We start from the raw sequence: 24,983 nt of genomic DNA on the forward strand, positions 1-24,983 counted from the left end.
GTGCAGTTACTGCTTTGGAAAGGCCACAGTCTTGTGGCGGCTCATGGTACCATGGCTGGTGACTGAGATTGCATCCTTTACTGGTGCTAACACCACATTTTGGTACCTTTCCTGCAGCATGTTTTGCATATGTATTGTTAACTTAGGGACACTTATTGCATTGTGTAGCCAAAAGAGCCTGCCAGCTTTGACCTGCACACAAATATAAATTGCTCTCCCCACCCTATTTAAAATAAAAACTAAAAAAGGAATTTCCCCCTACTCCTGCCTCATAAAGGGAGAAGTATCTGTGTCTACACATGTGCTCCTTCAAACAGACCTGATTTGTGTATATTTTGTATTCAGATAAGTGTACATGAGTACAGAAAGTAAGCTAAGAAGTGGAATTTGCTTAAGAAGTGGTGGTTTCTATTTATCAACTTAAAAACAATTTACTCAGGAACTCTAAAGCAAACTGTACAGTCCTCAACAGTATTGTGTACATTAAGGTAAAGGTAAAGGGACCCCTGACCATTAGGTCCAGTCGTGACCGACTCTGGGGTTGCGGCGCTCATCTCGCTTTATTGGCCGAGGGAGCCGGCATACAGCTTCCGGGTCATGCGGCCAGCATGACTAAGCCGCTTCTGGTGAACCAGAGCAGCACATGGAAACTCCGTTTACCTTCCCGCCAGAGCGGTACCTATTTATCTACTTGCACTTTGACATGCTTTCGAACTGCTAGGTTGGCAGGAGCAGGGACCGAGCAACGGGAGCTCCCCGTTGTGGGGATTCGAACCGCCAACCTTCTGATTGGCAAGTCCTAGGCTCTGTGGTTTAACCCACAGCGCCACCCGCGTCCCTATTGTGTACATTAGACTGTGATAAAAAATGGATGATATTGCTCAACCTCCTCTGAACCTTTTTTATTATTGTTGTTTTAAATAGGTGCAGAATATCCTGGAGAGCCATTTCTAAACTGGATTAATGAACCAAGTAGTCGTCGGACCATTATTCACTTTCATCTCTGACATCAACAGAGAGGTAAGAAACTAACAGTTGCCGTATGTTATTTCCAGCATGCTAACATAGCTATGATGAGAGGGCATTGCTTTTATGTGTCAAGGTTTCAGTTATGCATTTCTGTGCAAGATTGAGACTGTATATACACTAATTGCTGTTTTTGTTTGTACATGTCACACTAAGACAACTTATTGTCTAGAACACATCACTTCTGAATGCTGTTAATGCAGTATCTTGGCCTTACGCTGGAGCTGGGTTCAGGGGGCACCAATAACAGCATATCATTGGGACGAATCAAAAGGTTACACCTTTGTAGAATATCATGGCACCAGGAGAATGAGGTTGAGAATGATGCTCAGAATGGTTTGGCTATCGGGGAGCAGGCAGGGTCCCTGAAAGTTGTTGTAACAGCAACTGCCTACTTAACTGCTTTTATACTTAAGTGTACAGGTTGATCAACATGACCTATTATGCATGTATTTATTAGAATATATTGCTAGGGTTCCCTTAAAGGGGGAGTGTCTGGAAAGCAGTCCAAGCACTGCACCTTCTGCTCTGAATAGCAATGTGGTCTTTAGAAGCAGCTTAGTACTGGTGGAATCTAACCCAGTCTTGGTCGGGCAAGGCAGAGACTATAGTGCAAGTGTCTTGATCCTGCTAGTAATATCTGATTCATCCATTGTGAAAATGAGAGGACCTCTTCTCCTCTGTAGGAAGAACTTTCCAAAGACACACGATAACATTCAGGTCAAACCTTCAGAGATTAGGTACTGAAAATGAAAGAGTACTTTTAAATATATAAAACATATTAAAGCATTGCATTACACCCTTCTGGTGCTCAAGGCAGCTAGCCTCATCTAAAATCTAAAGTACCATTGATATTGTCATTGCTTAGTTTTCAGGTTATTTGCATACTTTTCTATTCATTTTGCCTTTGCTGGGGACTGACATTGTATAATGTGAGGTATACATTGACAGCTCTTATTTGTTGTTGTTGTTGTATTATAGTATTTGTTGTTGTGTGGCATGATCTGGTATGCCTGTAACATCTGGAGGGTGTCTGTCATGTCTGGATTAAGCATTAATATGTTAGCCCTCATCCAGCCAGCTACTGATACAGAACTTCAGCATCTTCCTTGGTATTAGGTGAAAGGAAGAAATAGAGTTGCATGTCATCTGCATATTGATTATGCATAACACACCCTAAACCCGGGGTCAGCAAACTTTTTCAGCAGGGGGCCAGTCCACTGTCCCTCAGACCTTGGGGGGGCGGACTATATATGGGGGGGAATGATGCAAGAGTACCACGAGCCCTGGTGGCTGCTTACCTGTGTCTTGAGAGTGGCAGGGGCTGGACGATGAGTGGCGCACGTCCAGAGAAGGGCTGCTTCTGCGGGCACCAACAAAGCCCCTTCCTCCTCTAGGCAGGGTGGGGAGAAGCCAGGAGGAGGGAGGGAGGAGGTGGCGCTGGTGCCGTAGGAGGGAGAGGGAAAGAATACACACGCTGGCGATCCACACAGCAATTCCCAGACCATCCGCAGGCCGGATCCAGAAGGCAATTGGGCCTGATCTAGCCTGCGGACCTTAGTTTGCCAACCCATGCCCTAAACCTTTGGACAGTCTCTGCTAAATAAGGCGAGGGATGATTAACCTTGCAGGTGACCATCAGCCAATGGCTAAGGCACTGAGCAGGAGTTCCCAGTTTCACTTCCTGGAACCATCCCTCAAGGAAGGACTGGAGCTATCGCAGAGCAATTCCTGCTAATCCCATACCAGTCAGTCCAGAAGCATATTGTGGTCAAATGCTGCTGAGCGAATCAGCAGGAATGTACTCCTTCCATCCAGTTCCCAACAAAGGTCATTTAGAAAATGTAGCCAGTGTAACATTTGACTTAGAATTACAGCTGCTAGAAATGATTTTTTAAAAGTTAGCTACATATAAAAACTTCCTTAAAATTATTTGAGCTGTATCATGTAGAATAACATTAAAGCCTTTAAGAAAATATTTTATTTCCCCCTGAATGTTGTGTGTGTGTCTGAATTTCTCCAGCACAACTGCAGCATCCACCAGGCTGATTTTTAACACACTGCTGTGATTTGGGGGGAAACTGGCTCTGCATTCACGCCCATTTGCATCTCACTCCACTCACTTCTGTGCAGAAAGGGACCAAAGTTATCTCCAGTGTGCTGTTCGCTTCTGGTGGATAACCAGTAAAAACATCAAAATATTGCTTCCAAAGTTTGTGGGGTGTGTTACCTTACAAGACCTTAGAGAATAAAACCTGTAGACCACAGGCTAAAGCAACCACAATGGAAAGTTTTTCTTCTCCTAAGTAGAAGTATATGTTTGCCAAAGTTCTTTGTAAAGCCCCAAAGCTTGCACTTTCTCTTACTCTCACTGCTTAAGATGGTCTAATACAATACGTCAGCCTGCTCCCCCCCCCCCCCCCCGGCAAATCTTGGAGTCTGGCCAAATAGTTTTTGTTAGGCATCAAGTGGGGAAGAGGCAGGACCAAGCATGCTGAGGGGAAAGAATGGAGTGCCTGGGGAGGAAGCAAGATAACATCCTATCTAGGCATAACATCCTGTCCTGTGCTTCTGTAGCGATTGTCTGAAAAAGATAACAAGAGGCAGCATCTCTCCCCTTCTCCCAGAACTTCAGAGAGTGCTCCGTGTTCTAAGAGAATGCACATGCCATATGCACACAATATCACTGAGTGAGCACTTGCCATTTAAAAATGTAAACAACGGCATGGGGCGCTTTTCGTTTGTCTGTTGAGGAATGTAGTCCAGTCCCAGCCAATTCTAACTTACTGAAGCAGCGCAGAGAGAGGGGTCAGCAGGGACTTAAATAGGAAGCCATCAGAATGAATGGCTACATCTCAGCATTGGGACAAGCGGTCCATAGGGAAAACATGCCCTTTCCTATGATGCAGCCTGTTAAAGAGTTTCATCGGTTCCTTTTAAGTGGTGTTTTAAAATAGGGCTTTTAGCTTTCATTAGCATTGGAGTTTATGGTCCTTCTGTGAATTGAGGCTCATGTAGATAGAGCTTTTGTATCTTTAGAAGACTATCAGTGATAATGAGTGTGCTTGATCTATCTGTCTGTCTATCTATCTGTCTATCATCTATCATCTATCTATCATCTATCTATCTATCTATCTATCTATCTATCTATCATCATCTATCTATCTATCTATCATCTATCTATCTATCTATCTATCTATCTATCTATCTATCTATCTATATCTATCTATCATCTATCTATCTATCATCTATCTATCTATCTATCTATCTATCTATCATCTATCTATCTATCTATCTATCTATCTATCTATCTATCTATCATCTATCTATCTATCTATCTATCATCTATCTATCTATCTATCTATCTATCTATCTATTTATTTATCTATCTATCATCTAACTATATCTATCTATTCCCAATATAAGAGACATGCATGTGGTTGGATTTTTAGGTGCACATTATTGCTGGTCTTAATTTAGGATATGCCGGTGCTGCTGCTATGGAAAGCAAATGTTTAATGTTTGTGGGGTAGTTTATAGATCTATAGAGCAATTTGCAGGGTAGTTTATAGATCTATGCAACAATTTTTTCAGTGGGCATGCGGGGAGGGGGAAATGAGTGTCTTCAAAGGCCTTGGCCTAATTTCAGTGCTGCACGTGAAGAAGAGAAGCTCATTTCCTTTAGCAGGTTCAGAGAGTGCAGGCAAACCTCCTGCTGCCTTGAACCTGTGAGCAAAAGATCTTCTATAAGTGAGATAGTGGTAGTGATTGTCCTCCCCACCCCCCAACCGAAAACAGATTCTAGTTTTCATTTCCAGCAAGAAAGCTAAGAGCCGTTTCATATATTTGTCGGAGGTAAAGTTTTAATGCTACTTCAGATTGGAGGAGAACCCTTGTCCCTGCTGTGTTATTTTTTGTATATATAGGGATTGGTTTGTATTAGAGAACGTTGACTCATACGCAGTTTATGGGGGTAGGGGGAGGGAAATGTCACTTGATTCTCCCGAGACCTGCATTTTGAATGTGGTGTCTTTGCAGACAAGTGCCTAACATCTGTTTGGGATGAAGCTGTTGGCTATGCAGGCATGTGGGTAGAATCCTTAACAATGTTCTTTGCAGTGCAAAGAAGCCATAGACACACAGACACCATGAAGGTAGTATGTAGGCCTTGGTATTACAGTGGTATCTCGGGTTATATACGCTTCAGGTTACATACTCTTCAGGTTACAGACTCCGCTAACCCAGACATAATAACTCGGGTTAAGAACTTTGCTTCAAGATGGGAACAGAAATAGTGCAGTGGTGGCGTGGCTGCAGCAGGAGGCCCCATTAGCTAAAGTGGTGCTTCAGGTTAAGAACAGTTTTAGGTTAAGAACGGACCTCCGGAACGAATTAAGTACTTAACCTGAGGTACCACTGTAGTTCTTGGTGTCTGATCATTCTGGTTTGCATAACTCAGTAGGTCAGAACAGCCTGTGATCCAGAACGTTCTGGACCTCACTCGGCAGATACATTTCTGCTTTGGTTGACTAGCCTTGCCTAATGCTTACAAGCATCTTTCTGGCGATCCTCCAGTGATTCATAGACTAGGAAATCCTGCTTGTCTTCTGTCTATAGTATTTGCTGCTTTCCAGAATGGAGAGCAAGAGGGTGGAGAAGCTTTGGCCCTACAGATGCTGTGTGGCTGCAACTCCCACTAACCCAACCCAGCAACATCTGGATGGCCATAGGTTTCCCAGACCTGGGATATACATTCCAAATATGTCTGTAACCATACCTTTTCCCAAACCTATGAGCACTACTGTTTGCTGCTTAGACATCCGACGATGCCAGCCTTTCTTCATTCAACTTCGAAGTGCTGGGGACTTGTGCTGCAAATGGTTTATTTTCCCAGGGTTTCTTAGGATGAGGCTGTGATAAAAAAATGTTTAAACAAATTTTAGGGGGAAATAATAAGTCATCTATGTTTCTGTTGCATATATTTCAGCTTTCAATGTGAGGAAGCATTCTGAGTGCTTGCAGGGCATTAATATTCTGTATTTGGAGACAGTCCTTGAAATCCTTTTGGCACTGTGACTTCTGGTTTTGAAAGTAAAATACAGACAGACAAGGATAGTCTGAAGGAGAAATTCTGTCTTGACACTAAACCATTAAGAGTACTATGTTTACACAGTCCTCTTTCCTCGTACAATAGTAAATAGAGCAATCCAAAATTCTGCTGTGTGTATAAATTGCCTGACACCCTGTTTGTAACCACATTAGTTTGGAAGCATGTCCTGTTGATCTCAGTGGAACTTATTTCCATGTAAATGAGCTTAAGATCCCCACTCTCCCATTTAGGGCCCATTCACGGTTTCATTTGTCCTGTGAGTTCTAATATTTTGTATTGATCTCTCATCATGCAGCTGAGAGGTGTTTTCTTTTGACCTGCTGTTTTCCTTGAGGAAACCCACCTTTTACTGCTGAATTGGAACAAATGTCAATCCATGGAAAACCTGAAGAGAAATATGTCTCTCTTCTGAACTGCTCTTAAAACACTCCTGAACGGTATTTGTTTACTCAAGCTGTGTTTTGGGCGGTCCACTCTGTGGCGTAGCGTGGGGGGTGCAGGGGGGGCCGGCCGCACCGGGCGCAACATCTGGGGGTTAGGGTTAGGGGGCGCAAATCCACGGGTTAGGGGGCGCAAATTACTTGCCTTGCCCCGGGTGCTGACAACCCACGCTACGCCACTGGGTCCACTCCCACCTCCTTTCATTATATCTCTGCCTACCGCTGCAGGATAATTTTTCCAGTTGTCTCTCCAGCTTCAAGCAGTGCACTTCCAGTTTTCTTGACAGGCTTAAATTGCAATTAAACAATATGTGTGGAATGTGTGTGTGTGTGTGTTCGTTCCGGCTTGTTTGTTTTGATTGGTTGTTATGGTTCCCGTCACAGCTTTATTTTCAGTCTTTAATAATAAGTATTAAATAATATGCATCGCAGTGGTGGCCAAACTTGGCCCCCCCAGCTGTTTTGGGACTACAATTCCCATCATCCTTGACGACTGGCCCTATTAGCTAGGGATGATGGGAGTTGTAGTCCAAAAATAGCTGGAGGGCCAGGTTTGGCCACCACTGATGTATCAGAAGGGTCCTGGCTCCTTTGGTTTATGTTGAATGATTGTTTGTCATGGACTGGCTGGATGCAGAGGAGTGGAGGGAGGCATCAGCTGGGGACCCCCAAGCAAACCCCCAAGGGAAGAAAGCTCAGAGCTGGGGGGTTGGTAGTGGGACGGCAATGAGTGATCAGAGGGAGAAGAGGGTACCGACTGGTAGGAGGAGATGTCAGAAGCTGAAGAGGTAAAGGTATAGTGAACAGGAAGAGGCTGTGGTAGAGAGCAATTCAGACTCTGAGGCAGAAGCAGAGTAGAGGCAGGCTGCTGAAGAATCCAGGAAGTCTCCACCTCCTGCAATGACTAGCTCTCCTCTTCCCTGGTCTCCCAGAACCCAAAGAGGTATGAAGAGGGTGGAGCAAAGAGACACCAGACAACGGAGTCTCAGGTTGCTGGGGAAGGACCTGAGGGAGTAGGAGCCTTAGAAAGTGGTGGAAAGCAGGGAACTTCAGTCCTGACAACTGCCTCATTGGGGCAAGACCTACTGAGAAAAGTCACTGTGATCACTAGGCGCAGTGTGATCACTAAGTGAGCTTCTGATCCCAATATCTAGAAGCACTTCTGTCTCTAGAAATAGCTAACATTCTCTCCTGAAAGAACCATAAGTGTTTGAATCTTATTCTTGGCAAGATTTTGAGATGCAATGCCCTTGAAGCCAGTCAGAGCCTGACCTGCATATGAGTGTGCCAGGGGTGTGAGTAAGGATTTCATCTTTACAACGTAAGAGTAGACCCACTCTGCCCCAGCCAGCAGATTCACTTGCAGGGGAGCATCGCTCAGTTTGCTGTTTGGACCAGGAGGCTTGGGTGACAGACTTCCGAAGAGGGTATCTTGCTAAACGTGCGCACCTTGAGCCTGCTGTTCAATGTTGTGAGAGCCAACACTGTCAGCTTACCCAGTATCTCTTTAACAGAGCTACAGAGTCAACATCTGAACCTAGAAGTGGAGCCCCAACAAGCAATTTCTTCTAGAATGCAGTGTTGACTGCAGCGGCTGTCCCTGGAACGCAGCCCAGGGAGAGAACAGCTGGTCCAAGCATGCCAAAGGCCTTTCCTGAACTGTAATGGCCTCACCTCACCTGCCCTTCCCTTGCTATTTGACACTCCTTTTCTCACTCCTCATTGTTGATTCCCTGGCCTTTGCCCTAGTCATATCTGTCTAATGTAGATTGCAAGCTCCCTGGGTGGGGACTGAATTATTATTGTTCTGTGGAACCCCTGCTGCCGCAGCTTTCCCACTACTAAACGTCTTGGCAATACAATACTTTGAATTACGGACCTCAAGATTTAAGTCCAGTAACAGGAGTGACTGTTCTTGGGACAAATTCCAGAGTGAGAGCCCTTCTGTCCTCCTGCTCTGAATCACGAGTGCAGCAGCAGCGTATGATGATTGTTGCTACCCTGTAAGTCACATTTCAAATGATATAATTACCGAATGCTCTCTACTGGGAGCTAACTCACTTTATACTTTTAGGTGCATGCTTTCCTCGCTAACATTTGCAGTCTCAGAGTTCATTGCACGGTGACAATCCTGTGTCCTGTATCGTGTCTTCGTTTTGATCCATTGGTACTTTGCCATCTAGTTCAGAGGCTGAATATGTTCTGAGCTGGCAAGCAAACTCGGATCCATGTTAGCAGCTTTCGCCAGATGGTGGTGTGCTGTTTTGAACTAAGCATCAGTGGAACAAGCATACATGGGCTGATGAGGTATACTGTTCCACTTGTTTTTGCCAAAAAGCCATGCAATGCACTGAGTGGCCATCTTGGCCACATGGTATAGCTGAATGAGAGAGAGAGAGGGTATTTCGAGGGAGGCAATAAATAAGGCGGCAAACACTGGTGTGTATGTGAGTTTGTTTTTCTGTGTGCATTCAGTTTTAGCAGTTTGACTGGCAAACATAACTTGACTGCAAGTCATGAACTTCATTGAATTTCATCCAAAAAAGACACAGCTGAGCAATCTACAGGAAGCAATCTTTTCCTAGAAGTATGCCGTTCCAAACTGTACAAGTTATTGTGCAGCTCGTAAAAGTGTCTGCACAGCTAAACCTGGACAGTTGGGTCCTTTTCAGATTTTTGTATTCATCAGAACTGGGCTTCCAATATGGAAAAAAAAAATACCCACATTGTGCAGTGAAAGAACAGGGACAGGAACCCTTGGTTGTTTCTGGTTGCAGCTGTTTTTTGCAAAATATGGAAAAATGTGAGAATGTTAGTTCAGTAATGGTTCCAAGCTCGACTCGTGGAAAATATGACAGTGTTTCCATCAGCAGTTAAGAACAAGTTGGGTCTTTTATTTCTGCAGGGGAGGTGGCATGCAGTTTGCCCTACACAGGAAATTGTCAACGGTAACCTGCAAGCAGCTGTGCGATGACTGCATGTAGGAGGGAAGAGTTCAAAGCTTTCCTGTCCTGATATTTACTGATGGCTTTAGCTTTTTCAAGTTAAGACCAAATATAAATGAAGATGTATAAAATGTTGCTGATCTAAGCTAGTGCAGATAGTTCTCATGGAACGGAGACCCAAATACGTGGCATACTTGAAATTATATAATTTGTGCACATTCACACGCAATAGATAAACTACCTGCAACTTCTGGGGACACGGGAGAGTTGAAGGGACATTTAGGCAGGCCTGTGTAGTGGGGGCAGCTGGGTACATTTCTCCAGGGCCTCAGAGCTAATTCAGCCCAGGGGCCCTGCCAGGAACCAGCGGCTTTGTCGTTGGAGTTTATAACTTTATTCTAACAAGGCTCCCGCCCCGGGCCTCAGATATTGACAAGCCCCTCCATTCAGACTTTACCTTTCTTGCCCACTACCACTGAAACGGGGGCAGCTTCCTGCTACCTGCCCACCAAGACAAATCCTAGCACCACCATGACTATATGCAGCTGGGCAAATAGGGTCACAGATAATAAGCTGTATTATGTACCTCACATTGCCAGGCAGAAGACAATAGTGCCATTGCAACACTTCTCTCTGCCTCTCACTCAGGGGGAACATCACCAACCCAAACGTCCCATCTCTCAGGCTCTCACCCTGGGTAAAGGTCCACAGGCTTATTGCCCACAGTGCAAAGCCTACAATTTCATATCCTGACAGGCAGGGTGGGCACACCGGAAACTTACTGAAGTGTAGACCCAAAGGGGGGAGGGAAATCCCATTTGGTGTCTCTCCCTTTGGGGACAACGCTGCCACAGGTTGACCCTGCCATCCACATTGGTGTCTGTTCTTATATACTCAGGCAGGCTGTGGACCACACCCCAGCTGTATCCACTCACCTGTTTTGGCTGCCCCACTCCGGCCAGTAGGTGGGCAGTCACATTTTGTTTCCGAAGCATTTTCCGTTGCGGTTCCAAAAGCAGTCGAGCGTAAGTCACTTGTGCATGGATTGCAACATAATCTGTTTATTCTGCCAGTTGAGTTAGCTATGGATGAATTCTAATTTCTCTCTCTCTCTCTCTCTCTCTCTCTCTCTCTCTCTCACACACACACACACACACACACACACACACACCTCCATCATCCCAAAAAGAGAGAAAGGACAATCTTTATATAAAGGGTCTGTCTTCTGCTATAGCTGATAATATGGTTGCAAAATGGAAAGTTTTAGTGGCTTTTTTTTGTTTTGTTGCCGGTTTCAGATGTTCCTTCTGTTTCCACTGACATATGTACGGATGCAACAGCATGTATATTATGTTACATTTTAGATAGGCCATAGCAAATTATTTGTAGAAAGCTAATAGCAATATTTAAATCAAGGAATAGAAAGCTTTGTCCGTGTTTAGCCAAAAGATATAAGGTGCTTGTCTAGATAGCATTTCTCAGACTCTGTGAATTCAGCTCTTGTTTCCTTTTACATTTATCCTGCCTTCCAACCTTGTCCCCACCTCATGCCCAAACCAGGCCACTTGGCAGATGAGGGAGGGCACAGAGCTTTGTCCACGAGAAACTGTGGAATGAGTTGGAGGGATATTTGAGTAAGAGGGTTATAGTTTGAGTCACTCACCTGCCAGACCCAACAGAGGATTGCATAAAATGAACTCAGTGCTAGGAAGTAGCCCCCACCCCTTTCCACTGTGATGTGATGTCAGCAATGCTACTTATGTGCATGAGTCCTGATCACATGCAAATCTGAGGCAGGCTGCAGCTAGACGGATGTTGAGAATTTACCTCTGGTCACGTTGTGTGACCAGAGCAATTCATATGCGGTTAAGGTCATGATTTCCACCCACCCATCTAGACACGCATGAAAAATTGCTCTCGCCTGTGGCTTGGAGAAGTCTGCTAACGGCTCCGCAGAGAGCCAGCTGCACCTTGTGTTGTATTTAGACTGTGGTCTGAGATGGTCTTTATGCGTCCTTTCGTTGCTCACAAAGAGCCAAATTAATGAGACCTCATCAATGTGCAATTTGAATCAGGGCGATCTGCTAAAGAGCGTGTAGAAATCAAACGTGAAGGGGCTGCATTCAGTTCTCTGCTGAATGGCAAGCTTTTGTAAAGTCCGAAGCAGGTGACACTCCACCTTAGTTTTTCATCTCTAAATGGGATTATAAATTTCCCCTGCTGGAGTTGATCATCTTAACTGAAGTTTCTGACACACGCCACAAGTAGGGTTATAGAATACCACTGCTGCTCCCATTAGCCACTTATTTCACATGTTCAATAGGCAAAGGGCTAACCGATTGCATGCAGGAATGGGCAAAGGAGTATGCGACGACAAATGTTGAATGCGGGAGAGCAAATAGGTTTTTCAGAGGGCAGAAGAAGAGCTTAAATATTTGTGTTTTTTGTTTAAATGGGGAGGTTCTTTATTCAGCATCTTTGGTATGTGTGACACTCCATCCATCCATCCATCCATCCAGAATATAGGTTTCTGCTCCAAAGAGCTGAGTGGTATTCAACTATGTTGTACTCAGAGTAGAACTACAGGAATTAAGGTGCCTAACTTTGTCATTTTCATTAAGTTCAGTGTGTGTACTGTTAAGTGCTACCATTTATTTATTATTCTATTCATTTAAGATCCAGTGGTGGTGTAGTGGTTAGAGTGTCAGACTAGGGCCTGGGAGACCAGGGTTCTTATCCCCGCTCTGCTATGAATCTCACTGGGTGCCCTTGGGCCAGCCACTGTCTCTTAGCCCTGACCTCCCACACAGGGTTGTTGTGAGGATAAAATGGGGAGGGGAGGGAATCCATGTGTGCCACCCTCAACTCCTTGGAGGGAAGGTGGGATAGAAAACAAAATTTAAATATATAATATATGTATTATTTTAACCATGCTCATAGAGTTGTTTGAATAAATATTTGCTACAAAAACAAAAACTGGATGTGGAGTGCAGAAAGCTTCCCAAATAAATAAATCATGGCCGTTTTACTGAGAACCTTTGTCCTGCTAGTCATCAGCTTGGTGCTTCCAGCTCTTGAAATATATATAATTTGGATGTTCAGTGAGGACTGCCTTTCGTGCAGGTTTGGGCATGGTTAAAGTGTGATCTTTTGTGGAAACATGAGCACTGTTAATGATGAAACCAGAGCTTTGTTAATAATGCATTATAGTTATTGCTTCTGTCAGGCACGTGTCTCATATTTCTTCTATTTTAGCCAGAGAATCCCAGTTAAACTGACTTGGTTTGATATGGTTCTTTTCTATACCCCTTTTTATTTTGTTTTGTTTTTGTGACTGGGGAGCCTTTTTCAAGGTCAGTGTGCCTTTGCAATGTAAGTGCATCTGTTTAGCCTGGTGAAATACGTAGGCAGAGAATAGCCTACGTAATGAGCAAATGAGGGAACACAATTTTAATAATACAAGGCACCTGATTGGCCCTGCCCTTTCCTCAAACAATGGAGATGTACGTCATTCTCCGGGACAAACAGTGCCTGTGGCACCGTGCTTCCCATGTTTGAACTGCTTTCCTGGGTGAAATCATCCACATATATTTCTGTGCATTACGGATAAAGCTTCTTATCCAATGTGTCAGTCAAACATATAAACATTTAAATGCTACCTAGGTGGAGAGCAGGGCTGTCCTCTCTTTTGGGGAGGGAGGTGCGACGGAGCACAATCTTTGGATGATGAAGATCCCAGGTTCAACATTGGGCATTTCTAGTTATAAAGGGCAGGCATCCAAGGAATGGGACAGTCCTTTCTCTGTCTCAGGTCTGGGGCTGAACAATATCTGGTTTTCAACATTGCGATATATCACCATCTAAACATTGTGATATACCAATATATCATGATGTCTGTAATAAGGATGGAGTTATGTAGAGGCACTGGCTGGCTTCATGGTTTTCCCTGTGTCATGATTTTTTGCATAGCAAACACACACACACCCCACAATTCACGATATATGGCCAGGCCAAAAATTATGAAACTGATATCACAATATAGACTTCAAACTGGTTTGGGACGATATATCGATAGAGCCACTTCCGCCTTAAGAGGAGGTGGTGTTGTGGGCTGCATGCCCCCCCCCCCACGCGTGCGGTGGCTGGCTCTCAGCCTCCGCATGATTGAGGGAATCCCTGGCCGCGTCATCCCCTGGACAGCCAATCGGTTGGCTCAGGGGGAAGGGCCTGCCCTAGTTAGTGCAGCTGTGGCTGGGGATCTGCCTCTTTTGCCGCCTGCAGCTACTCCGGTTTGCCACCCTCCCGCCTTTTAAGGTTTTCGTCTTTGACCTTGCTATGGACCTCAGTTGGTCGCCGTTAAGGGGCCTGGTAGGAATTTTTTCCACTTGGCAGATTGGCACCAGCCACTTGGTTTTTTGCCTACCTCGTAACAAATTGTCACAGCTTCCTTGGTATTGGCGGTTAGGCATTGGTATTGGTACTGTTATGTAGATGGGGGTGGAGGAAGCGCCATCACCTCCCCCGGATATTGAAGGGTAGTCCGATAAAGGATTCCGTGGTGCATGGCCCTGTCCGAAGCCTATGGAGGTGAGGGCCTAAGGCACCCCCCCGAGTGGTGACCCCGGGGGAGTTCCTAGTTGATGTGCATCAGCAGGACTCCCCCTACTGGTGGTAAACCCTTCCCAGACTTCAAGCGGACGGGCTGAAGCCGGATAGTCTGTTAGGACCAATGCCTAAGGCAATACCGCTCATCACTTGTAACCAATAAAGTTGTGACCATATGTAGCCCATTAACCTTAAATAATTGTGTCATGTGTCTTTATTTCCACTTGGGGGGGGGGCGGGAACTCGCCACACAACAACCAGCACTCGCCTTGGATAATTAGCCAGATCAGGGATTTTAAAAATACCTGGTCGGTGGGTAAATGCAGGGGTGGGTTTTGAGTGGACACTAGGTGGGTCTGGGTGGGTCAGGAGGTAGAGAACATAGCTGTGTCTGGCAGGTTATAGGTTGAAGCCTGGCAGGTCTGGGCACCAGTTCATTGGGAGGCTAAATTAAACCTTCTATTGTACTTCAAAAAAAACCAAAGCAAAAACCTACACCTGGTTTACTCCACAAAATTATAGATGTGAATAAATACGTAAAATATGGTCCAGTTGTCAAACCATAAAATCTGGTGCTTTCAGATACTTTGGAAATGGTTGGCAAGCTTTGGAAGGATGTTGGTTTTTAACTAGGGAAATGATGCCAATTGAAGGACTGAACTTTTTCTTCAATCTAATTTGGCTCTTCCACGCCATAACTTTAGCCTGGCCATTGACACTTATTCTATTTTGCTTTGTGGGACCCACTGCTTTTGTTGAATCTATGTTGTTATGGTTTGTTTGTTTTTACTGTCTTATTTTTTAAAAATTCTTTTCCTTGTTTTTATAACTTGCATATTGCATTGTAACCTGCCCCAGTACCTTGTGGTGAAGGGCAGGTTAAGAAATTTCACGTTTAAATAAATATAGTGTGGTCTTTGGGGAGTTGCCACATGATGGCGCTAGAGACCTGGATGCCACTGTGTTGGCTGGTGTCTTATCTGGGCAAACAAGGATCAGCCCTTAGTGACTTCCGGAGCTTGAAATTGTGAGGGATCATCAGGAGATCAGCAAGTTCTGGGGAGAAGAGTGACATTCTTGCTGTTTGACCACAAGGAGGATGTGCGTCTTTAGAGATGGCCCTGGAAAAAAACTGGGGAAAGTGCGATCACAGGCACCTGATCTCCACCGTCTAGCTAGCAGCTTTGTATGGGTGCCAAGCCGCTATAATATAATCCCTGAAAAACCAGTAGCAATCACTAGGATGATGATGCAATTTCCTCCATTTATGGGTCTTCGGAACCTTTCACCATTGTCCAATAATTAGTCGGAATATCTTGCCACTGTCTTCTCTGTTGAAAGGTAAGAGGCATTTTGTGGTATTGAGAAGAGATAGATGCAACAGTGGTTGACAGCGTTTACCTGACCTTTAGCCACCCGTGATGCCGTGGTGCACTGGGAGTGACAGTGGGAGGGGCTAGGACTTGGTGGTGCAAACACTAGTAGGAGCCCTGGATTGGCTCTGCCAGTGCGTTCGCACCATGATGACCTTCCTGCCGCCTCTCCTTCCTGGTACTCCCCAGTGAGTACGTGACAGGTGGTCAGGTAAGTGCTGCCGCCCCAACATGGGAAGAGAGGAGGGCTGGAAGAGGAAATAACTCTTCAGTCTTTGGCAAATTTGGTCTTTTCTTTTTGGTTTTCCTTCTGAGGAAGGCCAAATGAGGGGGGTAGTGCAGATCTCCGCAGGCTCCAGTGTTCTGCATCATGCCTTACAGCTTCTTTTCAAACCCTGCCTTGAATCTGGTGGTGTCTGGAATGCATGGGCGATATCTGGAAAACTGTAAGTGCTCACTTTGTAAATGGGTACATTATCAATAAAACTTTCTTTTTTGGTCTGTGGGGGGGGGCATAAAAAAAGCAGAGGAGGAATTATACATAAACTTTTATGTTGCCGAAATTGCTGTGGCACTTCCTGACAGCTAGTCATGAAATATGCCGAAAGAAGACTGGAAGGATACTTTGAGTACACATCAGTGAAAGGGTTAGAGCACCGCTGAATAAAAAACCATATCCCATGAAATATCTGTCCTAGTCTGGGCAAAATATTTATGTGCCTGGCTTGCAGGATGCAAACAGTTATGGCCAGCCAAGACACAAGAGTTTTATGGCATCTCTAATTACATACCACATTACTTCATTGCATTGTGTTATACATTATGCATTATATTAACCAATCAGGAACTTAAAGAACTTTAGCCCACTGTGCGTAGCTCATCACTTCAACAGGAACTGCCTCGTCTGCTGTAAATAATTAATTGCTACCATGATAATCTTGCCTGCCTGCAATGCCATACATGCATATGTATCTAGTAGAGGTGTATATCTTCCTTTTGCATATACATTCCCATCCTGCTTGCTTTTTAAACTCTTGGGCAATTATAGAAGTTTAGTAGGTGTTACAAGATCTGCTAGTGTGCCTGTACACACATGAATGTGAACAACTGTTCTGGCCATGTTTTCACTGCAGAATTAGCAATGAGCAGTACATTTCTTTTGATCTTGACTAGAGACATTTGTGTACACCTAGACTGAATTGCATTGGCTTTTAAGACCTTGCTTGTTTTGGGAGAAATTGGCACTGGCCAATAAGGAAACCAGCATCAGTTGCTTACTTTGGAGAGCTAGCAGGAACCACGCCATTATTGCAGTTGTTGGCATCTGTCTATCCCAAGAGACAATAAAAGGGTGCGCCTTTTGGGGTGAAGTCAGACTGTTGGAAAGTTGCAGCACCTGCTGTGGCTGTAGAGATCAATGTGGGAGAGACATGTTTTGTTGCAGCTAGGGCAGATGAAGGCGAGAGAGAGGGAGCTTGTTAAAATAATCTTTCCACCTGTCAAAATGTTGGTAAAATGATTGTTTACCTGATATGGTTAGTTGTGCAACTGCAGCGTGACTCCTCCCTTTCAACCACTGATGGTCTCTGGGTCCCTCAAGAACCCACAAAAATATGGCTTTAAAATATAAAGATTATTCCTTTACAAAAACACTGGTGAGGTATTGATCCATAGCAGAGTCCTAAGTAGTCCCAAAGTAACTAGGGTCATGGGGAGGGTTGCGGAAAGATATGTGCCAAGTTAAGCTCAAGTGGAGGAAATTCTGGAGGCATCCTGTGTCAAGTTAATTGAGTGTCGTGCCACAAGATGAAAGCCAAGTCATGGGGCAGCTCTGCCCTACTAGTGCTCCTGCTTTTGCTAAAAACTTGGGAATTCTAAGGAAATGGAGAAATTATGGTGAAAATTGTGCTTGGGGGCTGGGAACCATTTACACGCAATGCTATTTGTGATTGGCATGGGCTGGGATCAGCACTTACTCACACAACAGAGGCTCTCTCTCATGACCACCACGACACCCTCATTGCTCAGAGCAAAGCTAGATCTCACATAGTCTTCAGCCATGTACAGGGTTCCATCTGAACAAGTCCTCAGCAATAAGACCTTATTACAGAGCAAGTAGTTGTGGCCCTTATCTGACAGTCTGGATACCCTCTCCAAACATTGCCTGACCTGTCAGAGGAACAGAGAGAGCCGGAGGATGGTAACAATGCCATGAATGGATTACTGTTTGGCTCTACATGTTACGGATTTGAGGACAGGAGAGAGCATGAGGCTTGCTAGGTACAGGAAGCTGCAGGTAGAAAGTAGCATCATGTGGTCTGGGAGAGGAGGGAGAGGATGCAGGAAGAGGACAGTCCAAGAAGACGGTGCTGGTGGATGTGGGAGAAGGAAATGAATGAGGGCAATTGGAAACCTGTTGATAAGCAGCTTCCACTCCCAGAAAACAGACCATGTGCTAAAAACGTTACATCCAGGGAAAAAGGGGAACCACATGTTTGGTACTGGGAAGAAGTTGCCTGCTGCCATGGGAGGAAGGGATTCAGATTTGTGAACCACTCTGAATTTTCCAGGGGGTCTTCTCTTGAGACATATATAGTAATATCGCTTCTGGATGGCTGGAGCCAGCAGAAGGAAATTAAATACAGTTTCTTTGGAGATGAGTGTGCCCACATTCAGAATAAGTCTTTATGTGAATTTCTGTGACCTTACTACATGTGCCGTATGACAAATCTGTGCCTCTCTTCACAGTTCCTTCCGTTGCAGTCTGGCCCTTCACTGAACTAAGTTGACTACCTCTGTTCTAATTATAGGCCATAGGTGGAAGTGGAAAGACCTAGTCATATGGGTTGCTGACATTCTTCCTTCCTCTCCCTCAGTCGCGTGGGGGCATGCCTTGAACCACCTGAACCTAACATTTGTTCCTTATTTGATTGATGCATTTGCAACTCGATCTTCTCTATGAGGAGGCCAGGGTGGGGTGATGAGAGGGTGTCCCCAAGAGGTGCCTCACCCTTTTACTGCCCGGGGCCTAGACCACATTAGCTTCAGAGATGGAAATACATCAGACTGCTTCAGCCCGCTCAGGTAGAATTTTCTCGATACTTCTCTTGGTTTGTAGCCTGCTATCGTCTAGTATATAATACCTTTATGATTTGCAGTTGGACTTGTTAGTTGTTCATTTTTGAAAAGGCACTAGATTTTTATGTTTGTTAGCCTTTGTTCCTTAGGTCAGTTAGCTTTCTTATCTGAATTTTGTAATAAGTAGCTGTTCCCTGGTTCTTTAGAGATATCTAGAAGTAACGTGGATGTTTATCTTTTTCTCCTGCAAAAAAGAGAGAGAGAGTGAAAAGTGACAATTGCAGGAGCTTTAGTTAGCATAGATCTCAATGATGCTTGTTAGATACACTAGTGTCACTGTACTTAGCAGCACCACAGAGAAACTGCCATGTATAAGAATGTAACTGAGCAAGCAGACAAGTATATTAAAAACCAGGATGCTGCTTTGCATTTAGGTGAGGTTAAAAAAAACACCACCTAAAACATCAAGTGTTAGACTTGCTAAAAATATGAATACAGTCATACCCAGTGGGTAGTCCTGGTTATATTTAGATTTTATGCTTGCCTTTATTTTTTAATGACACCTCCAGTGTACCTTCAGTTCTCAGCAAAGCACTGCTTCCTGTGTTAGTAGGAAAGGAGGATCAGATCTTGTCAGGTGTCATTTATCATTGCATTGCAAATGGGTGGTTTTTGGGGTAGGAAGAACAAAGCTTAATATAACAGTGAACAGCAAGGGCAAACTCTCTCCCCCCACCACTACCCGGCAAAAAAAGACAACTGCTCTCCTTAAACAGTTTGCTCTTTGCAACTGCAGAGTCTTCTCTGATCACCCACGCTCATCTGGCTGCTGACGCTGTAGGAGCTTCATTTGCATGAACTATTTTTGCAACTATTGTGTGTCTTTTGAGGAAACAAGCAAGAAGAGTGGCTTGTAGTGATTCACCATCTCAGGGCGCCCTAAAATGTGGAAGGGAGAAGAGAATAGACGTATGCATGCTGATTTCTCTTAAATGTTTCTGAGTGGCAGAGCTCGGCTCAGCAGCAAGGCACAAGGGCTGCTTCACACATTGCATGTGAACATGTCACATAGCCATGGAGCATGGGTGTAATTGCATCAGATTGCCCTTTCCCATGTGCGCATTTTGGCAGATGTGCCTTTGTCAACAAATAACATGCAAAAGAGTCCCAAATCAAATATATCTAGTGTAGTTTTTAATATACGATTTGCTTCAGAAAACCAGCATCTAGTTAGATGGAGCAGCATATATAACACAGATGAGCAAACATATACACGTAGTGACCGATTTGCTACATTCCAGGCCTTTGAATGCATCAGCAAAGCCTGTGTAAGGCCACCCCATTCTGCCCCCTTTTGGTGAAATTTTGGGGTCACTTCCAGGTTCAGTGTGATGCGTGTGTTGCTCACATATTGGACGCGCCCAAAACGGTTGCTGCCTGTATGTAAATATTTACGGACAAGCCTGTGATAGAGCCAGTGTAGTGCAGCTGCTAGTATGATGGCCAGGCATTTTGGGACACTGAAGTTCAAATCCCCACTTGGTCTTGGAACATGCTTTGCATCTTTGGGGAAATCACTTTCTCTAAGCTTAATGAATTGTGTTTGGTTTTTCTAGCATGGAAGAACTTAAAAATATTCAAGTAATGGAAACTCAGTAAGTTTTGGAAGTAGAATGTATCCTTTTCTACATTTAAAAAGTTTCTCCTGGTTGAGTTCATTCTGCATGTGGAAAAGGATTCTATATGAGCTAATGAGCTGGTATAACTGTGTGTGTGTGTGTGTGTGTGTGTGTGTGTGTCACACAACCATTTAATCTTTCATGAAGAGCCAGTGAAAAGTCCTGGAAATTACATTCCGACATGGAAAAACTTGGGAAACAGTGTAGACTGCCAGCTACAAAGCCACAACCACAAGAGACTTATAACCTCTCTCTACCCTGCTTTATTAGCAAATATTGAACATCTGAAATAAAATGCATATGATCTGGTAAAATAAATACTACTCCATCACTGGGAGATCCAAAGAAAGTTTTCACTTTGTTTCTTAATAATGCTTGATGAAAACAGTAGAATACCAGACCCTCCTCTTATTACAGCTTTGCAGTTTGAAGTCCAAATGTTATACTGCTTGGGGTTGCCTGACTGTCACTTGGAGAACCTTGTGTGTTAGTCAGAATGTTAGATGCCTCATACCAGGTCAGACTATTTGAACTGGATACCTTTCCTGTCACTGAGCTATGATAACCGCCCCCCCCCCATCACACACACACTGCTGCCAGGCACAAGTGGCAGAAGCAGAGAGACTCTCCATCAGATCGTGACAGTGTGCACAGGTAACTTCTAGTGGATGTTATAGGCACAGCATGCAGCACTTGACTTATGGAGACCTGCTGCATGGAGGCAGATGAACCTCTATAAGCATGCTGTTCAAAGGTATAGGAACCACTACTAAAACGACACTTTTTCTGTTGAAGCAATTCAGCTGATAATAAAATTATGGGTAAAACCCATCCATCAAGACAAGAGACCTCAGTCCCATAAGGGGGCCCAAAACAAAAAAAACAAAACACCCAGCTGTGCTAATGGTTGTGAAAGGCAGACATAAAAGTTTTAGGAATTTCTTCAAGTGCTGTCAGGGTGCATTGACCCCACCTGAGTTAATGTTGAGTTAACCAGCCATGATAAAAATGGGTGAAATGAAGCTTATTAGTGGTACCAATGGTGGCTGTGGATGAATCAGCTTGACTGAGGCCTTCTTGGAACTTAGGCTGTGTAGTGGTGCCCCCCCCCCCCGTGGAACGCCCTTCCTTCAGATGTCAAGGACATAAAAAAACTACACAACTTTTAGAAGACATCTGAAGGCAGCCCTGTATCGGGAAGTTTTTAATGCTTGGTGTTTTACTATGTTTTTATATATGCTGTAAGCCGCCCAGAGTGGCAGGGGGAAACCCAGACAGATGGGTGGGGTATTATGATGATGATGATGATGATGATGATTACTACTACTACTACTACTACAACATTTTAAACACACCTAGGTTGCTCTCTTAACCAGGTGGGGATTGAAGCTGGTTTTGGTGGTGGTGGTGGTGGTGGGGAACTCACCCAAATGCAGGACAGATACAGGGTGAATGTGGATTGTGGCTAACATCTTGCATGCTCCACTTCCCATACCAGTGGCTGCAGAGTAAATGGGAGTGTGTACACAGCTTCAGATGGGTAACCTGGTTTCATTGCTGCAAAGTGTGCAGAAAGAATCTCAGAAGTTTCTCCTCACCCTGTACTGAAGAAATGGTTAGAGGGATGGAGAAAGTGGGACGTCTGAAGAGGGAAGATGGGTACCCATCCTGCTGCTGCATTTGCAGATCTTTGAAATGGAGAACTGCCACTGTTACACGTGGGGCGATTCTCTACCCTGCCTTTTGTATTTGACCTGCCTCATGTGGGTCCCTCTTGTTAGACTGCGGTCAGTTTGTTTACCAGGGCAGCTATAGAATTGGCAGGATTCTTGCTGCTTTTGACATTTTCATCACTGTGGCTGACAAAGATATTTGGTAAGAAGGAAAGATGTTATTTCCTTTATTTATGTAATAGCATCGTTATTTTGCTCGTAACCATCTGGCTTTCTTCAGAGTCAGTTCCCTCCCCCAAGCAACTGTGCCTTTTTATTTATTTGGTGCTTGGCTAGTGAGATAATTAATTAGCTTATTAATGAAGCCAGTATTTTGTACATTGCAATTTGAAAATTATTTGTAAGCCAACATCTGTTCTTTATATGAAGCCATGTATTCAGAAACATAATAAGTATGGTGCAAAAATAATTTATTGATTTCTCCCATCCGTTTGAACAGACATTCCTTTTATGACAGGGGTGTGGGGCCTTTTTCCCATTGAGGACATTTTGACTACTGGGAAAACAGAGTTTCAACCAATGGGGGGGGGGCTGATCTAGATCTAAAAGTATGTGGAGCCAAAGACCCAATGTTGCAGAATTGCATTGCGCTCTCCTTTCTACCTGTTCCCTCCCTCCCTCCCTCTTCCTCTTTCTCCTCTTCCCTTCCATCTCTCAATCTCTTTAGCCTTCCCCAATTCTCTCTCCCCACCGCTTACCGACACAGGTAAGAACTGATCTCCTGCAGAGGTCTTTCCCCTCCTCCATCCCTTGTTTATTCTGTCATTTTTGTCTCTCATCCCCCATCCTGGACTCACTATACAGCAACTTCATTTCCTTATTTAGCACTGCTGGGGAGGCAGATATTGGAGTTTGTTGACCGTATACTCAAAGGTGTAACATAAAAAGCTATATTGGCTAGGACTTTTTTTATAAAAAAACAACAACAACATATTCTTCAGAACAGAAGGTAATGTGTCCGTTTCCTACCCCCCCCCAACCCCCCCCCCCAAACAGTTTCTATTCATTGAAGCTGGATAAGCTCTGGAACAATTTTAAAATAGCATGTGCGCTCTCTCTCTCTCTCTCTCTCTCTCTCTCTCTCTCTCTCTCTCTCTCTCTCCCTCCCTCCCTCCCTCTCTCTCTCTCTCTCTCCTCTCTTTGTATAAGGTCCATATAGATTTTTTAACATTTTCCTAATTATTTTTGTTTTGTTTTTTTCTTTCCCTCTAGGAAGCTTCAAGATAGTCATGTACAGTAGATGCCAAGAAGATGCAGGTAACTTTAAAAACAACAATACTCAAATTAAAGATATCCTTTGCTCTGGCACCAGAACAGGAAATATTTCAAAACAAAATGAAGATATCCTATCCTTGGTAGGATGTATCACGGCTCTTCTATTTATGTGGAAAACAGGCAGAAACTGTTTGTGTAAAACTTAGACATATGCAGCTTTTTGGGGTTAGATGCCAATGGCCTGATCTAGTAATTGCCTTACTTGTTTGATAGTTTTGCATATTCTGCATTCAAAGACTTGCAAAGAATCTTGCTAGCTGCAGATCTTCCACAAACAGGCTGGCCCTGGATGCTGCTGCATAAGTTGTAAGGACCAAACTAGGCTGATGTATGGGCTGAATTCCTGGTATATTAATTTTTTACATGTTAAATCATATATTAGGGTCTCTGAATTGGAACAGAGCGGCTGTGGGCTAACTGCAGTTTGTAGGGGATTTAGACTGGAAATAGAATCCACAGTGGAAAGGGTCTAGTTTGGTGCCCCCTGCTGCTGCTTTTCAGTAAAATTTCAAAACATCAAAAGATCACTGCATGGATCTGTATGTCACATGTAGGTTGGACCTAGCATGACCTAATCTGTGTGGATATGAGTAGGGAGCCACAAGAACAAGATTTGCATATGCATATCTTGTAATCACCTTCCCTTAAAAGCCAATGTCTGGCAGGACACAAAGCTTCTCCTTCCTACTTTGTGAGCCAGGTAGGTAGACCCTCTAGAATTAATGGACTTAAGCTGACTACTTTCAGCAGGTCTATTCAGAGTATCTTTTAGTTGGTTGTTATCTCCCATAGTCCCTTCCAGCATTATATCATTTTGCTGCTTTTGACATGAGGTAGTCCTGCTGCCCATCACAATTACTGCTATTGTTCCACAGATAATATATGCTTAATGTGTGGTTTCCAATTCTGTATCCAGAGCAGCTGGCTACCAGCTCCATCTGGTATGCAGGGTGAGACCCTACCTGCCCACGGACTGTCTCGCCAGAGTGGTGCATGCTCTGGTTATCTCCCGCTTGGACTACTGAAACACACTCTACCTGGGGCTACCTTTGAAGGTGACCCAGAAACTACAACTAATCCAGAATGTGGCAGCTAGACTGGTGACTGGGAGCAGCCGCCGAGACCACATAATACTGCTCTTGAGCACAATTCAAAGTGTTGGTGCTGACCTTTAAAGCCCTAAACGTCCTCGTCCCAGTATACCTGAAGGAGCGTCTCCACCCCCATCGTTCAACCCAGACACTGAGGTCCAGGGCCAAGGGCTTTCTGGCAGTTCCCTCACTGAGAGAAGCCAAGTTACAGGGAACCAGGCAGAGGGCCTTCTCGGTAGTGGCGCCCTCCATGTGGAACGCCCTCCCATCAGATGTCAAAGAAATAAACAACTATCTGACATTTGGAAGACATCTGAAGGCAGCCCTGTTTAGGGAAGTTTTTAATGACTGATGTTTTAATGTATCTTTAATCTTTTGTTGGAAGCCGCCCAGAGAGCATAATAATAATAATAATAATAATAATAATAATAATAATAATAATAATAATAATATATTATTCCAATCTATGTCATTTCATTTTTAAAACAAAAACCCAAACAAAGATTTTTTTTGTGTGCAACTTCACAAACTTCCATTCGAGCCATGCCATTGCTTGTTTGTTTTTAGGATTTTCTCCATATATTGCCTGCACAGATAGGTTGAGTGGAAGCACTGTTTCTTAATAGAT

The 24,983-nt window shown here is 44.2% G+C and overlaps 1 protein-coding gene across 3 annotated transcripts in view; it reads left to right on the forward strand.

Moving 5' to 3' along the window:
* The window catches only part of HIVEP2 (HIVEP zinc finger 2), a 135,584-nt gene that overhangs the window by 91,797 nt on the left and 18,804 nt on the right, over positions 1-24,983 (forward strand). For all 3 annotated transcript variants that reach the window (XM_081905113.1, XM_081905114.1, XM_081905115.1), the window contains 2 exons: positions 925-1,020; positions 23,202-23,246. The gene's annotated coding sequence lies outside the window, so the exon portion shown is untranslated. The remainder of the gene's footprint in view (positions 1-924; positions 1,021-23,201; positions 23,247-24,983) is intronic.

This window comes from Podarcis melisellensis (assembly GCF_964234715.1).
Source record: "Podarcis melisellensis genome assembly, chromosome: 3".
NCBI classification, from domain to species: domain Eukaryota; kingdom Metazoa; phylum Chordata; class Lepidosauria; order Squamata; family Lacertidae; genus Podarcis; species Podarcis melisellensis.